General features: G+C 47.3%; 1 protein-coding gene across 2 annotated transcripts in view; it reads left to right on the top strand.

The window, feature by feature from the left end:
* The window catches only part of GJC2 (gap junction protein gamma 2), a 643,979-nt gene that overhangs the window by 258,778 nt on the left and 367,114 nt on the right, over window positions 1-18,087 (top strand). Inside the window, exon 1 of one of the 2 annotated variants that reach the window (XM_078665301.1) lies at window positions 14,487-14,929. The exons of the other annotated variant lie outside the window; for it this stretch is intronic. The gene's annotated coding sequence lies outside the window, so the exon portion shown is untranslated. Of the gene's footprint in view, window positions 1-14,486; window positions 14,930-18,087 lie in introns of those variants that run through there. 2 annotated transcript variants of the gene reach the window in all.

Raw genomic sequence — 18,087 nt, 5'->3', positions numbered from 1 at the left:
CCTCGCGGTTATATAGCAACTTTGGTTTGGCTTTATCAAAACATGTTGTGTAAGGTGTCACACGATTTGGAATACTATCCCCTCGCCAGTTCTGGCGACGGGGATTGCATTCCACCCCTCTAGAGGGGTAAGACATGTTACTTTACTTAAATGCGGTTAATTTCTAAAAGGACCTTGGATCCACAAAATGGATGCCTCTGCCACAGACACGAGTCTGACCCCCTGAAGCTGACCGAAACTCAGCCAAATGGGGCCTGGACAAAGGGTTTCCTGTCGCAGGGAGGTGTTACACCCCCCCATACAGGAGATAGTGGATTGTAGCAGGGAGGTTTGAAAGAAACCAGACACTGCATGGGGAGCACAAGGCTGCCCCTTGCATAATCTGGCCAAACCGGTTCTGGGGCACTCCAGCCCTCGTGCCAGGGCGGCCTGGATCAAAGGAAAGGGGTGTATCCACCCCCTTCCTGGGTCCCACCCATAGGAGGGGACCTAGCAGGTAATCCAGCCCCCCAGATTCGAATAAGAGTGGGAGCAGTGCCAATGCACTTCAGATTATCCTGATGAAACATAAGAAACGAAACTCTGGACCCTTCGCCATCCTACTCGACGTAGAAGCCCGAAGAATCTCCCTTGTGGTCAAGGAGTGACCACCCTGTGCAAACAGGCACCATCCAGCCATCGACATCTGCTTTGTCGCAGTTCCCGCCAGAACTCGAGCAACAGAGATCGACGAGATCAAGCTTGCCTGCCTTCTAACAGCCCGATCCACAGTCCCTGCAGAGCTGAGACCGGTGGAGGCGACCGGAAGCGTGGGGCATGCCATCTTGGAAAGACCACGAGATGCTGACAGTGCAGCCCACGAGTTACCCTCGAAGCTATACACCGGGGTTTGAGAAGCCCCAACTCTGAGCCACACTTGCACCGAAGTTCAGCCCTCCACACTCGACGAGTGCTGCGTGGGGCCCTTCTGCTTCTTTTGGCTCAACGCATTGGCCTGGTCACTTGCCAGCCGGCTTGTGGCCCCTGTGCCGACGAAACTTGAAATTCGACCTGCGATTCTGGTTGCTCCAGATTTGCACCAGCTCCCCTGAAAAGGAGCCCCCACTCTGACCCTCCTGGTTCGAGTGAGAAGCAATCTCCCGGTTCCGCGTGGATTGCTTTTGCCAAGTGTTGTTTGCTCCAATCTTGAAGCCGACAGCGCCGACGGTGAGAGCCTGCGTGGGACAGATCGTGACCTGCTCCTGGACATCGTAGATGCCCCAGAGCCCACGTGACAGCGGAGAGAAGCTCCTCGACGACCACCTGATTGCGCCCGACATTGCCTGGTTCCGTCCTGGTTCCACCCTGGTCACTGCTGAGTGACCCAGACTCTGTCCCCTCTGCTTTCAGGTACTTTTCGACTTGAGTCCACCCTTGGACTCCACCGGACACTTCTCTTTCACCCCGCCTGCAGCCCTTTCAGCTTCAAGCACCAAGAGCCTGCGTGACGAAACCCGACTCAACTTCGACCCTGTGCACCCGCGTCCTGTGGGTGAGGTAACTTTGCTCCGCCGGTGTTCCCACACTGGTACACATCTCTAGGGTCTGTGTCTTAAGTTTTGTTCCTCTAGGTTCAGCGGAAGTGTCCTTAAACTTTAACTTTACAACTTTTACGCACCATTGGTTAACATTGGTGCATGCGTGCGCTTTCTGCACTGCACACGAATCCCGCGGGCTTTTCCCGACTTCAGCATTGCTTGTCCCGACTGCTCCCAGCGATTCCCTAGGCCCTAGGCCTAACCACTGTTCGATTGGTATCTCTTATACCACTTGTTTAGTATATGGTTTGAGTGGCCCCGCCCTCATCCATATTTGTGCAACTTTATATGTTTAAACTGTGCTTTTGATTTAACGCTTGTGCCCCTTTATTCATAAAGAATACTGGGGATTGTTTTTAGTAATAAATACATATATTTTTATAATATATACTTGTGTGGTGTCCTTTCATTTGATATTACAGGATTGTATGTGGTAAAACAGCTCGCTTAACACGACCTCTTAAGTTAAGCCTTTAGGCTGCTTAGTCCATGCTACCCCTAGGATAGCTTGTCTAATAAGGTTGACTTACAACCAGACACCATAAGGGATTGTTTGGTCTGATAACCGGTGGTTCCAGAATTGGAAACATCACCTATCAGGCCAACTTCTCACATTGGTGAGCAGCGGTGCGGATTTGAGCTTGCTGTTGTTTTACCATTGCAATCTTTTATCAAATTGAAAGATCACATCAAGTACCTCTAGGTACATATAAATCAAAAGCTTAGCATATTTAAGTTCTACTGAACTTAGTAGTTGTAGATTAAAGGGATTAGCACACCCTGACTACAACTCACTAGCAAGGTACAGTAGGGAAACACTTAGTGTAGGTAGGTGCATCACTTACACCACACTAGAGTCATGTCTGACACAGGAAAAGCCTCAGGATCTGCTCCTGTGACAGTTGACCTTACCCAGGCAACTTCCAGCTATGACAAACTAACCCACAAAGACTTGGTTGCCTTGTGCATCTCAAGAGGGTTAAAAAGGGGCAGAAGTCCCACCAGTCCTTCCCTGATAGCCATTCTAGAACAGGATGACTTAGAAAAGGCGAATGCAGTTCCCTTAGAGTCAGGAGATGGAGTGAACCCCCCTGTAACTGATACCCCTCCAGAGGAAGAAGAAGAGGAGGAAGAGGAGGAGGAGGAGGACTCAGATGTAGAGGACCCAGAAAAACAGGATCAGAGGGGTAGCCAGGTCCTAGTTGCCAGGCTTAACCAGGCCAACTTAGACCTACTGGGAAATGGAGAGGGCCAGCACCTCCCCAGATCCCACCATGTCATTCTCCCAGGCAACAGAAGAGTGAGATCTCCCTCAGGGGACTCTCATATTTCTAGTGCCTCAAGAGAATCTCAGAGAGGTATGACTGCCTCTCAGAAGATAGAGCATAGGGCCAGAATGAGGGCTGTCAAACTCCAAATAGAGAGGGAGGAGGTAGCCTTGGCTCAAGCTAGACTTGCCTTGGCAAGAGAGCAGAAATTGTGTGGCTTAGATGCCACTGGTGGCAGCAATATTCCTAGAGAAAAAGACAGGAGCTATGATAATAGAAACCTGACAAAAATTGTGGCCCCCTACAAGGAAGGGGATGACATCCACAAATGGATGACTGCTCTTGAGAGAGCCTGCATGGTACAGCAGGTTCCTCAGGATCAGTGGGCTGCAATTTTATGGTACTCCTTTTCAGAGAAAGGGAGGGACAGGCTCCTCACAGTTAGACCTGAGGATGCCAAAAACTACTCTGTCTTGAAGAGTGCTCTCATTGAAGGGTTTGGCCTAACCACTGAGCAATACAGGTTGTTGTTCAGAGACACCCAAAAAGCACAGACTCAAGACTGGACTGATTTCGTAGATTGTGCCACTAAGGCTCTGGAGGGTTGGTTGCAGGGAAGTAAAGTTTCAGACTATACAGGATTGTACAATCTTATCATGAGAGAACAGATCCTTAATAACTGTACAAACCAGCTGTTGCATCAATACCTTATTGACTCTGATCTGACCTCTCCCCAAGAATTGGGAAAGAAGGCGGACAAATGGGTCAGAACAAGGATTAAGCAGAAACCCCAGAACCAAGGTGGTGACCAGAAGAAAACAGACCAGAAGGGTGGGAATCAGAAAGATAAAGAAAAGGACCAGAAGTCTTCAGGCCCCCAAACTAATAATAAGGAGGGTGGTTCCCAAAATGGAAACAAGAAAAAGAAGAATAATGGCCCAAAGAAACCTTGGTGTAATACCTGCAAATCAGTTTCACACTGGGGCAGTGAATGCCCCAAGACAAATCCAGTCCCCACCACTGCAGCTCCTAAAGCACCTGCACCCCCTAGTACAGTTAACAGTGGTGGAACACAGCCAAAGGGTGTAGTAGGGTTAACCCTGGGTACTGAAGTAGGATCTGGCCTAGTCAGAATCCCTACTCAGGCAGTTCTCCTATATGATGTGGACCTAGCTTTGTCCACTACAGTGAGTCCCAGTAACCTGGGCAAATATAGGCAGACACCTTTAATCAATGAGAAACTGGCTCAGGCCTACAGGGACACATGTGCCAGTGTCACAATGGTGACACCTGACTTTGTGGACCCTGGACAGATTGTACTAGGTGAAAGTTACCTAGTGACCAATGCAAGCAACTCCACTACTTCCCATAGGGTGGCAGTTGTGAACTTCTCCTGGGGAGGGGTAGATGGCCTAAAGAAAGTTGTTGTGAGTGCAGACCTCCCAGTAGACTGTCTGTTAGGCAATGATCTTGAAAGCTCAGTTTGGTCAGAAGTGGAGTACAGGACTCATGCAGAAATGCTAGGGATTTCAGCACATGTCCTTGCAGTAACAAGGACTCAGGCTAAGAAGTGCCTTCCTGAACCAGTGGTGGATCTTGGAACAATAGACCAACCACAACCCAAGAGGAGGAGCAAGAGAGGAAAGGCTGAGCCTTCCACCTTGCCCCAGGTTGAGGATCAGGTTTCACAGGAAACTGATTCTGCAGTCCAAGAGGAGACTGTCTCTGAGGAGCTTGAACCTGACCAGGTTGAGTTTCTGGAGACAGGGGGACCCTCAAGGGCAGACCTGAGGCAGTCTCAATTAGATTGCCCTTCCCTTGAACCCCTCAGACAGCAGGCTGCTGCTGAGGCTGCTGGGGATGCCCAAGGTACCCATACTGTGTATTGGGATGATGGACTCCTTTATTCAGAGGCTAGAGACCCCAAGCCTGGTACAACCAGGAGGTTTGTCATACCTTTGAAGTTTAGGGGTTTCCTTCTTACCTTGGCCCATGATATTCCCCTTGCAGGACAATTAGGCCAGAACAAGACGTGGGACAGGCTTGTTTCACACTTTCACTGGCCTCATATGTCAGAAAATGTCAAGGAGTTTTGTCGCTCCTGTGTCACTTGCCAAGCCAGTGGTAAGTCAGGTGGCACAACAAAGGCCCCCCTCATACCACTACCTGTGGTAGGGGTACCCTTTGAGAGAGTTGGAATAGATATTATGGGTCCCATGGATCCTCAAACAGCATCTGGGAACAGATTTATACTGGTGGTAGTGGATCATGCCACCAGGTATCCAGAAGCTATTCCCCTGAGGACCACCACAGCACCTGTGGTGGCAAAAGCCCTCATTGCAGTTTTCTCAAGAGTGGGCTTTCCAAAGGAGGTTTTGTCAGACAGAGGTACTAACTTCATGTCTAGCTATTTAAAAGCAATGTGGAAGGAGTGTGGAGTGAACTACAAGTTTACCACACCCTATCACCCACAGTGCAATGGGCTTGTGGAGAGATTCAACAAAGGATTACCAGAGAAGCTTAGGCGGAAATGGGACATTCTTTTACCCTGCTTGCTCTTTGCTTACAGAGAGGTCCCACAGAAGGGGGTTGGCAACAGCCCTTTTGAACTTTTGTTTGGCCACCCTGTGAGGGGCCCACTGTGTTTGGTGAAGGAAGGATGGGAGTTACCTCTCAAAAAGCCCAAACTAGACATTGTGGACTTGGTACTTGGTCTCCGCTCCAGGATGGCTGAATACATGGAGAGAGCATCCAAAAACCTGGAGGCCAGCCAAGAATTACAAAAAGCTTGGCATGACCAAAAGGCTGTTCTGGTAGAGTTCCAGCCAGGACAGAAGGTGTGGGTGTTGGAGCCAGTGGCCCCGGCAGCACTCCAGGACAAGTGGAGTGGACCCTATCCTATCATTGAGAAAAAGGGAGAAGTCACCTATCTGGTTGACTTGGGAACCCCTAGGAGCCCTCACAGGGTGATCCATGTGAATCGTTTGAAAGCATTTGTAGACAGGGAGGACATGAGCTTGCTCTTGGCCACAGATGGGGAACAGGAGGAAGAGAGTGACCCTCTCCCAGACCTGCTTTCTCAGAACCCTGATGATGGTTCAGTTGATGGAGTAGCCTTGGCAGGCAGCCTCACTGACCAGCAACAGATGGACTGCAGACAAGTTTTGCAGGCCCACAGGCATTTGTTTTCACTCACACCCAGCCAGACTAACTGGTGCACCCATGAGGTGGACACTGGTGACAGTCTGCCTGTCAAGAATAAGATCTACAGGCAACTTGATCATGTCAGGGATTGCATCAAGGCTGAGGTGCAAAAGATGTTGGAGCTTGGAGTGATTGAGCCATCAGAGAGCCCATGGGCCAGCCCAGTAGTCCTTGTGCCAAAACCTCATACCCAAGATGGAAAGAGAGAAATGAGGTTTTGTGTGGACTACAGAGGTCTCAATGCTGTCACTAGGACAGATGCACATCCCATTCCAAGAGCAGATGAGCTCATTGACAGATTGGCTTCTGCCAAGTTTCTGAGCACATTTGATTTGACAGCTGGCTACTGGCAAATCAGACTAGCTGAGGAGTCAAAAGCCAAGACAGCATTCTCTACCCCCAGTGGGCATTATCAGTTTGTGGTGATGCCCTTTGGTTTGAAGAATGCCCCTGCCACCTTCCAAAGGTTGGTGAATCAAGTCCTTGCTGGGCTGGATGACTTTTGTGCAGCATATCTAGACGATATTGCTGTCTTTAGCTCCACCTGGGAGGATCACCTGATCCATCTGAAGAAGGTTTTGGAGGCTCTGCAAAAGGCAGGCCTAACTATCAAGGCTACTAAGTGCCAGATAGGGCAGAGTAAGGTTGTGTACCTGGGCCACCTAGTAGGTGGGGGTCAGGTTCAACCACTGGAGAGCAAAATCCAGACCATACAGGACTGGGCTCCTCCAGTTACCCAGACACAAGTCAGAGCCTTCTTGGGCCTGACTGGGTATTACAGAAAGTTTGTGAAAAACTATGGGTCCATTGTGACACCATTAACCCCTTCGACGCTCATGACGAGCCCAGCTCGTCATGGAGTTTCCATTGGTTTCAATGGAAATTACATAGACCCCATGAACATGCCTTAGCATCCAAGTGGTTAAATGACTTGACATCCAAGAAGATGCCAAAAAAGGTTCAGTGGACAGTTAGCTGTCAAAAGGCATTTGATGACCTGAAGAAGGCCATGTGCTCTACACCTATCCTGAAGAGTCCTGACTACTCCAAACAGTTCATTGTACAGACAGATGCTTCTGAGTTAGGGGTGGGAGCTGTGCTTTCACAACTTAATCAAGATGGTCAAGACCAGCCCATTGCTTTTATTAGCAGAAGGCTGACCCCCAGAGAGAAATGTTGGTCAGCCATTGAGAGGGAGGCCTTTGCTGTGGTTTGGGCCCTGAAGAAGTGGAGGTCCTACTTCTTTGGAACTCACTTCCTAGTTCAGACAGACCATAAGCCCCTCTTATGGCTCAATCAGATGAAGGGTGAAAATCCCAAACTGCTCAGGTGGTCCATTTCCCTACAGGGGATGGACTTTACAGTGGAGCACCGCCCAGGGACTGACCATGGTAATGCAGATGGTCTCCCCAGGTACTTCCACTTAGAACATGAAGACTTATCTGGTCAAGGTTAGTTTAATGTCCCTGCGTTTGGGGGGGGTTGTGTAGGAGAGTAGGGTCTGCTATCCTATGGTCACCCCAAATTTTTACTTTTTGCTTCACTGGTTTTCGACTACTGAGGCTGTGGGCCTGCTGATCAGACCCCCAGCCTGCTGTTCTCTCACTAAATTAATGATACATGTGCTATAGGCACATACCACAATTGGAAATGGACTCCTTGTCAGCCCCTGTATAAGGCACTATAGGTGCCCAGGGCATAGGGGCCACCAAGGCCTACCAGGGGCTGCAGCATATCTTTTGCCACCCCTGGCTGGTTCTTAAATTGACACAACTGGCTGATCACTCAGCTGGGGTAAGGTGGTGTAATCACCCCTTACTTAGATATAGTATACCTATATCTAAACCTATATCTGGACACATATTAACCTGTGAGCCACTCCTATGGAAGGCCTCATCAATCCTGGAGGCAGAGTGCGTGGTTTAATGTGAGATGGAGCTCTAGCAAGAGCTGAGCCTGTCTGCAGCTGTCGGGAACAACTCCCTAAGCCGTTTCAGGATAATGCCATACCATATACTCTTAAGTGCCTTATAATCCTCGCGGTTATATAGCAACTTTGGTTTGGCTTTATCAAAACATGTCGTGTAAGGTGTCATACGATTTGGAATACTATCCCCTCGCCAGTTCTGGTGACGGGGATAGCATTCCACCCCTCTAGAGGGGTAAGACATGTTACTTTACTTAAATGCGGTTAATTTCTAAAAGGACCTTGGATCCACAAAATGGATGCCTCTGCCACAGAAACGAGTCTGACCCCCTGAAGCTGACCGAAACTCAGCCAAATGGGGCCTGGACAAAGGGTTTCCTGTCTCAGGGAGGTGTTACACCCCCCCCAGACAGGAGATAGTGGATTGTAGCAGGGAGGTTTGAAAGAAACCAGACACTGCATGGGGAGCACAAGGCTGCCCCTTGCATAATCCGGCCAAACCGGTTCTGGGGCACTCCAGCCCTCGTGCCAGGGTGGCCTGGATCAAAGGAAAGGGGTGTATCCACCCCCTTCCTGGGTCCCACCCATAGGAGGGGACCTAGCAGGTAATCCAGCCCCCCAGATTCGAATAAGAGTGGGAGCAGTGCCAATGCACTTCAGATTATCCTGATGAAACATAAGAAACGAAACTCTGGACCCTTCGCCATCCTACTCGACGTAGAAGCCCGAAGAATCTCCCTTGTGGTCAAGGAGTGACCACCCTGTGCAAACAGGCACCATCCAGCCATCGACATCTGCTTTGTCGCAGTTCCCGCCGGAACTCGAGCGACAGAGATCAACGAGATCAAGCTTGCCTGCCTTCTAACAGCCCGATCCACAGTCCCTGCAGAGCTGAGACCCGTGGAGGCGACCGGAAGCGTGGGGCACGCCATCTTGGAAAGACCACGAGACGCTGACCGTGCAGCCCACGAGTGACCCTCGAAGCTGTACACCGGGGTTTGAGAAGCCCCAACCCTGAGCCACACTTGCACCGAAGTTCAGCCCTCCACACTCGACGAGTGCTGCGTGGGGCCCTTCTGCTTCTTTTGGCTCAACACGTTGGCCCGGTCACTTGCCAGCCGGCTTGTGGCCCCTGTGCCGACGAAACTTGAAATTCAACCTGCGATTCTGGTTGCTCCAGATTTGCACCAGCTCCCCTGAAAAGGAGCCCCCACTCTGACCCTCCTGGTTCGAGTGAGAAGCAATCTCCCGGTTCCGCGTGGATTGCTTTTGCCAAGTGTTGTTTGCTCCAATCTTGAAGCCGACAGCGCCGACGGCGAGAACCTGCGTGGGACAGATCGTGACCTGCTCCTGGACATCGTAGATGCCCCAGAGCCCACGTGACAGCGGAGAGAAGCTCCTCAACGACCACCTGATTGCGCCCGACATTGCCTGGTTCCGTCCTGGTTCCACCCTGGTCACTGCTGAGTGACCCAGACTCTGTCCCCTCTGCTTTCAGGTACTTTTCGACTTGAGTCCACCCTTGGACTCCACCGGACACTTCTCTTTCACCCCGCCTGCAGCCCTTTCAGCTTCAAGCACCAAGAGCCTGCGTGACGAAACCCGACTCAACTTCGACCCTGTGCACCCGCGTCCTGTGGGTGAGGTAACTTTGCTCCACCAGTGTTCCCACACTGGTACACATCTCTAGGGTCTGTGTCTTAAGTTTTGTTCCTCTAGGTTCAGCGGAAGTGTCCTTAAACTTTAACTTTACAACTTTTACGCACCATTGGTTAACATTGGTGCATGAGTGCGCTTTCTGCACTGCACCCGAATCCCGCGGGCTTTTCCCGACTTCAGCATTGCTTGTCCCGACTGCTCCCAGCGATTCCCTAGGCCCTAGGCCTAACCACTGTTCGATTGGTATCTCTTATACCACTTGTTTAGTATATGGTTTGAGTGGCCCCCGCCCTCATCCATATTTGTGCAACTTTATATGTTTAAACTGTGCTTTTGATTTAACGCTTGTGCCCCTTTATTCATAAAGAATACTGGGGATTGTTTTTAGTAATAAATACATATATTTTTATAATATATACTTGTGTGGTGTCCTTTCATTTGATATTACAGGATTGTATGTGGTAAAACAGCTCGCTTAACACGACCTCTTAAGTTAAGCCTTTAGGCTGCTTAGTCCATGCTACCCCTAGGATAGCTTGTCTAATAAGGTTGACTTACAACCAGACACCATAAGGGATTGTTTGGTCTGATAACCGGTGGTCCAGAATTTGAAACATCACCTATCAGGCCAACTTCTCACATGCACCTTTGTGGAAGTAAAGCGCAGAAGGGGCTCTGAGGCAGGATTAGTGTGCTGGTTCATGGACTCGAATGGGAGCTTGCTCAGAGCTCATCTGGCTCCATTGCCTATTGGCCACGCCCCCCATTTTTATTGGAAGGCGTGAATGTATATGCATCTAATGCAGTGCAGTGGGAGTGTGTTGGTTTTTAGTTTTTGGCTGCACATTGCTTGCACTGTGCTTGTGAAATCTATTGTTTTTAATATATCGTCAAATGGACTCACATCCCGCCTTCACTTTTTATTGGTCCATATGCCTGCCAGTTTTCTTTCCTCTGTTTCTATTGGTTGTAGCCTGCTCTTCCTTTTGTGTCTCCCTTATCAGTTTCCCATGGCCTAACAACTCATTCCCATCTGCGTTGGTAGTTCAAACTTTTTTTCTTTTGGTTAATGCTGCATAGCGTTTGCTGTTTACATTTTCTTATATTTCCCTCTAAACACCTAATATTGCTATATTTTACTACTAAACAGGCAGTTGTCATCCGTCACAGCAGACATGCGACGCCTCCCTCATGCTGCTTTCGCATGGGAAGCACTTTACAAGACCTTCAATTGTACTGCTTTCCCCTGGTCTGTAATGCTGAGAGGATTTTTTTTCTTTCTTGACTTTAAGCCATGTTGCACAGCTGCTAATGCTGCCAGGGCCGGCTTTAGGGGCATGCGACTGGTGCGGCTGCACTGGGTGCTGACCTAAGAGTGGGGTGTTGTGTTTAGTAATTACTTACAATTTATAAACACCTGCAGGAGACTTATGTGTGTCCAGTTTTCAGGCAGCAAAAATGTCAAGTTAACTCTTGTGATTAATGTTCCTGCTAGAGAAAGAGATCAGAGTATAGTCTAGGGGACGTTTTGACTTGCCATAAAGTAGCACAGAGGTTTAATATGCCTGCTGTAAACGAATGCGTGTCGTGCAGATCACAGATCTGTATTTTATGTGGATAACTGACTGGATTACTGCTTTTGTCACAGAGATCCTTTTGTTACAGCAGTTCATAAGATACATCCCTGCTATAGAACAGTGACTGTTACGAACTGTCATCAAAGAGCTGCATGCAAACTGAATAAAATAAGTTAGGACTTTATGTTTTTTTCACCCAGTCTTCCATTATCTATTCCTATTGCTGCTGAAAAGTGTTTGTTGGGTAGATATATATTCTTATTAGTAAAGTCAGCCTTTACCAGTGCTTTACATCAAATGAAATGTATGTGAGAGAGGAGCTATGGAGAGATCAGGGGCGGAGGGGCACCAAAAATGATTGTCACACTGGGTGCCAACACCTTTAAAGCTGGCCATGAATGCTGCTGTGGAACATGTCTTAAAAACATTGATTATATTGAAGCAGTTCTCAATCTCTACCTACCCTCTGCTCGAGCCTTTAGCTCCCGATGCGTCTATATGCACACTCACACTTCATCTTCCCCAACAAAGCAAACACAACTCACACTTTCTGTTTTTTAAAGTCTGTGGTTTATTTTAGACAGCAAGCATGCACTATTGCATCACAGAATATATGAAGCAGAGTGCATCATTGTAATGCAACGAGCGATAAGCGAGGAGAAGCTGTCAGCTACAAAATATACTTTACACGGGCGTCAGAAGGTGCTGCATACAGCTGTTCCAAATTTTGTAGAGCAAGGAGTGTAATATTTAGTGCACATACTGTGCTGTAATTTTACATTTAGACAGGGCTGCACGATACCAGCAAATCAAGGTTTCTGTTGTGTCATTCTTTCATTTTAGGATCTGTAGTGTAGTTCAAGCTCATCTTTGGTGTGCTTGGGACTGTTGCTGGCCTTTAGAATGCCTATAAGTGCCTGACTCTGCCGTCATTAGAGGTGCCTGGCCTCTGATTTTCTAGAGATTTGGCTTTTCTATTCAGAGTGCCTTACAGTTACAGCTTTTGGTCTAGTTCTTTCTCGAGGCACTTGACTCCTATTATCAGAGTGCCTGAAGGTTCTTCAGTTAGTAGTTTTGTGCATTAAAAGGTGCTTGTTTTGCCATTCCTAGCCATTCGAAGCACACTGGTTTGCTTGTGCATGGTTGTCTATCTGCTTTTTATGCGTACATTGAGACGCCTAACCTACTTTCAGAGTGCCCAGTAGTGCTTAACTTTACTCTCCTGAGTGCACTTGTATCTGTCTTACAAAGTGTTGAAAGCTTCCTTCACTGTCCCAAACACATGCACGCTTCACTGCCATTATTGGTATTTTGAGGCTCCTGTGTCTGAGTACCAAAGGAGCTTACCTTTGATATTATAACTGCTTAGAGGTGCTTGACTGTGCCTTTTGAGTACTTTGAGACACTAGACTATATAGTGCATTTTTCACAAGTAATAGCAGTAATTATTTACATATATCTCCCAATACTCCTTAAAGGTACAGGCGCTTTATGAATTTTACGCAATAGGGGCAACTATGTGCCACGTTTTGACGTGTGCTGCGAAGCCTCAGATCGCAGTGGTGTGCGCTGGGACTGCCAGTGTCATGGCATGGCGGCGCGCGCATTCCGAGAGACGAAGGTGGCTATTTCTGCCTCATCCCTGTGGGAGACAGGAGATTTTTGGGAATTGTAGTCTTGTTAAAGCTCAATTCGACTAATTCACGGGAGGGCTTTTAAACGGAAAATGCAGGCTTGGGAGATGAGCGGCAAAGAGGCATCTGTTAATTCAACTGATTAATTAAAAAAAAGTGCAATGATCTTTTTTTAAATTTTCTCTTCACACAGTTAAACATTGCAAACCAAGGCAGTATAAGTCAAGCATACTGCCCACTTACAAACAACACCAAAATACTTCTCACTATACCATTCATCTAATAGGTTGTTCAAACCTCACACATTATGTCCAACACAGCCCATATAGGCCGTACTACAAACAACACTCTTCCAGCTATACACCCGGAGGGACGCCCAGAAACCTGATCAAATCGTAGCGCTTCAGGACCTTACCACGGGTATGGGCCCCTTATAAATAGTGGAAGCAGAGACCACTCCGTTGAATTTAATACTAACGTTTTCATCTCATTCACTTCTCGTAAGGCCAGTTCACATACAGCTCCATCTATTGGTGGTGGAACAGTTTTCAGAGTGGGGCAGCTGCCATCAGTTTTACTAGCCGCGGCCAGTGCAGGTAAGAGCGGTGGGGCGGGGTGGGGTGATTTCAGCAGACGCCGATGAGGGAAAATTCATTATTTGTCCAATTTTCCCTCGTGGTCGTCTGTTGAATCCCCCCACATCCGGCCCCACATCTCTTACCTGCACGGGCCGCGACTGAATTACCTCAATTAAGTTATAGGGATTGTGAAAAATCCAAGAATCACACAAAGAACGAGTATAGCAAATTTGCGTCCAAGGAAGATTCCTCACCCACCTGGCTTTAGGAGGAACTGACAGGTTGTGTAGGAAATGTGTGCTGTGAAGTGTAGGTTTTGGGAAGAATATGCTAATCTCCCAATATTCTTCTTCTGTCTCATTCAACACACTCACCCTCCTCTACAATTCTTTATTTGAAAAAGGTAATCACAGATGCACTGAACATAAAAAACGTCAGTTACAAACAACTGAAGAGGCAGTAAACACCGGCAAACGGTATTTAAGTTTCAGCAGCTTACATTGCACAACTATTCACCAAGCTACAACTTACAACAAAAAACAGCTTATTATTAATCACAAAGGCACAACCTAATGCATTTACCAATGCTTGTTTAATTTTACTTTGGCTGCGAAAATTCTGCTGTTCGCATAGGAAGCGCTCAAGTTCTTAGTATGGTGACGAGGAAGACGTGCGAGAAAGTAATACACGATTAAAGTATGTTTACATTAATTGTATTGTTTTATCGGATTTGCAATTTAACTACAATACATCTACATACATTTTGTGTCATAATTGATACATTCAGTTAAATTAAATGTATGCAGATTATGTAATATAACATAACGTGTATTTGTAAAGCGCACGTTCACCCACCTGCCCCCCAAAGGGGCATCTTGGCGCTTAATAACAGATGTTTATTGTTACCCAACTCAATGGTGCACATTTTATCGACCTCAGAAAGGATGAGAGGCTGAGTGGACCCGCCGGGATTTATATGTGGCTTAAAAGTTGACTGCACGATTTTTGAAACATTTGCAGAACTATTTCCTGATTGCATGTTTTTTTTAATCATACTGTGAACAAGCAGTAACTTTGGTTTATTCTGGCACACTGGGCCCGGCAGGAGTTTAAGGGACAGATCTGAAGAACAGATGAGAACTGGGAGTAATTCTCAGTTTGCGAGTTTGTGAGTCAGACTTCCGAAGTCCCTGACCTTGCATCGAGGCCGCTTCTCAGAGGCAGCCTTCCCGCGCCAAGTCCTCTGTGATATGGACAGCAGGCTCGTGCGGAGCCGGGGCTGGGTGTGGGAAGTCGGAAGAAACCAAAATATCTCTTCGCTTCTGCGAGTGCCCCTGGCTCGTCGCCTGTGCTGGCGCCTCTAAACTGGTCTGCAGTGGGTATGGCCAGCCGAGGCTAGTATGCGTGGAGGATTTTTGGTTGATCCCGGTGAGAACGATGCCAAATCGACCCAGAAACAGAAAGCACGGGATTATTCGTCTCTGAGATGTCACCGCAAGTTCCAAGTATGTTGCTGGGCTTTACATTCTGGTTTTAAAGACGACATGTCTGCGTGTTTATTGGGGAGAGTCGCTCTGCACATCACTGCCCTCAAATCCCCACCCTTCTCCCACTAGGGAACATGCCATGAACCGTGTCGTGTATAATAATGACGTATGTAATGCTATAGTGCGCTTATGCTTGTGTTTTAGGTCTTGTGCTGTTCAACACTATGCCTTTACATTTTTATGGTGCTTTACACTTTAGGTTATGTAAAACTGGTACGTGACTTGAACTACGTGGTCACTTAGCACTTAAGTGGAGTGTCATATTGAGGATAAAAATACAATTTAAAAAAAAAAAGGAAAAAATGGTAGGGGACGCTTGTATAGTTTGCCTAGAGTGCCATTGGTTGGAACTATTAAACACCCTCCTGTCATGTTATCTCGCTTATGTTATGTTCCGCGTTATGCAATATTATGATGTGCCTCTTACGGTAAGGTCAGTTCACAAACAAATGGCACTACGGCAAATATACTTGCATGGTTCGCACTAAGGAGCTAGTTGCTGGAAGCTAGTCTAGGGCCATCTCTGTTGTGATGTTATGTTATGTAACGTTATGCTCTGTTATTCATGCCACGGTAAAGATAATTCATAAAATGGCACTAGACTAAGGTAAACATAGCGCCCATGGTTTGCCTAGAGTGCCAGTTGCTATGAGCTAATCCAAAGCTCTGCTCTGAAACACGCTGCCAGTCAATTAAACATCGGTGCATGGGACACCAACGCTGCATAGTCTTGAATCCACCTCATGCATCTTTAATCCACAACAGTCACTCCCTGTCCCTCCCTCTCACTCTTTGAATCCACCTCATGCATCTTTAACCCACACAGACACTCCCTGTCCCTCCCTCTCACTCGAACAGTTGCTGTTTTTTCCTTTCATGACGGTTTTGTCGTCTTTCTCTTCTTCTATCTTTCTTCTTTGTTTGTATTTCCATCACTTGCAGAAAAAATAGTGCATGAACCCAAAAATAAGTGCAGATGGCCCCACCAGCAACCACCGGCTCAAATTAAGGACTGGCTCACCTCTGATGTAATGTTGTGTGGTGTATTATGTTACATTATGCTATGTTGGGATATTCCTGCTACAGTAAAGTTATTTCATAAAATGGCCCTAGGATAAACCTGCCTTGCGTGGTTCGCCTAGGCTGCAAGTTGTTGGGCCTTGTCAAGGTCCACCCCTGATGTTATGGTGTGTTATGCTATGTTATGTTATGGTATGGTATGATATGTTATGCGACATTATGATATGCATGCTAGGATAAGGTTAACACATGAAACGGCACAAGGTTACACATGGTTTGTATTTTTTAAAGCTTTGTCTATCTTCTTCTCAGCTACTGTGAAATGTGGATAAGGCTTCAAGCTATCCCAAGGAAATAAAATTGTGACTAAGAATTCAACAAGAGATTGTGGCATAATGAGGTTGAATCCTTTGTATTTACGTTGACCCCCGTCTGATTTGATCACACACAGTTCTTTATTTGTAAAGAAAAAAATAAAGAAAGTGTAGGGGCTCGCCTTTTTTCTTGGGAACACCCCCCCCTCCCCCCACGCTGTTGAAAGCCTGTGTTGCCGAATACCAAAGCTGCCTTTTCTTGACTGCAGCTCTTACCTCTTCCACCATGCACATCTCACCTCCATACCGTGTTGCTGCAGATTCCTTTTCATCCCTGCTCTCTACCTTTGTCAATGTTTTTTCTTTGTTCCCCTCCCTCCTTGTTCCCTTTTCTGCTTTTCTCTCTCTTACTTGTCAATCCTGCTCCACTCAATCACACAATTGAGGGCTGGGGTCCACACCTGCAGCCCACCTGCACAAATTAAGAACCGACTGACAGCAAGAAAGAGAAAGACAGAAGTTCCATGTGAGCATGAGTGACCCACCTCGTCCGGGGATTTGCTTTCTGTCATGAGGCTGTCACTTCGTACTGTCAACAGTAGAAGTGGAGGTGTCCCGCATGGTGCTTACTGTCTCCTCTTTGAGTCACAGTTTCAGCACTGCCCTCATCTTGCAGAAAAAGCTTTATAAAGCCCTCAAGTTGAATGGCCACTGTTGGAAGTGGACACTGTCCTTTCAAAAACCAGTAGTCCTGCATTTTTATATTACCCAACTTGACGGCTCAGTGAACTGTACTCTCATTAAGCCTCATACTAGGATCTGCATATGACCAGTCTGCATCCAGAAGAATGTGGTAATAGTAACACTAGTTATATACAGCTCTTATAAATGGCAGAAGTACCCTGTGAAAAGCAAATTAAATGCAAGTTATGATTTTATTAATAAAAGCAATACCTGCAAAGACCACAATGTGAGAGATAAGCCAGGACTGTCCCACCATGTTGTACCCAGTATGTAAAAAAAGGAGAGGCCTGGAGGCTAAGTTCTTTAAGAGCTTTTAAGTGTCCATGCATGAGTAGGACACCTAGTCAAAGTATTTGCCTTGCCATCTTGGGATGAAGACCTTCATATACCATGATAAAAATCAGGACTGCAAGTACCAGAATGCAAAGGGTAAAAAACCTGGACTAGATGAACTTCTCATGGATATGGGATTGTTCGGCTTCCTTTTTTTTGCATCACAATCTTCGTGTCTACCTCATTAAGCCCTCTTTACGAGTGGCGCGGAAAATGGCTTGGATTTTCCCCCACCCAAAGGGACAGATAATAGGGGCCATATTACAGAAGTGCCCCAGGGCACAACAGGTGTTTGTGCCCGCTTTGTGCACCTCCGGGGCACTTTGATATTACAGAAGGGGCTACAGATACTTGTGCGGCCCCGTCTGTAATACTGATAGTGCGGGTGCACATGTAGCGGTAGTGCTATCTCAAGAAGGTTTTCCTCATTTGTATGGGGTTGGCCCCATGCAAATGAGGAAACCTCTTTACCTCTGCACCAGCGCAGTATTATGGATGCAGATGCAGAGGTAAATAAGCTGTCAGAAGGCTCACTGACAGTGTGCGGCAAAAAGGTGGTGCATTGCCAGTACGACCCCTGATAGTAGCCCTCTGGAGGGGGTAAAGAGGGTCACATGCCCGGCCCAGACACTCACCGCGCCCACCTGCAAGGGGATCACTCTTCCCTCTTAAAAGTGCAGGCGGGTTGCCGTCGTCACAGTGAAA

This window comes from Lissotriton helveticus, chromosome 10 (genome assembly GCF_964261635.1).
Source record: "Lissotriton helveticus chromosome 10, aLisHel1.1, whole genome shotgun sequence".
NCBI classification, from domain to species: Eukaryota; Metazoa; Chordata; class Amphibia; order Caudata; family Salamandridae; genus Lissotriton; species Lissotriton helveticus.
The sequence above is the reverse complement of the archived record's forward strand: the minus strand, read 5'-3'. Positions and strand labels throughout refer to the sequence as shown.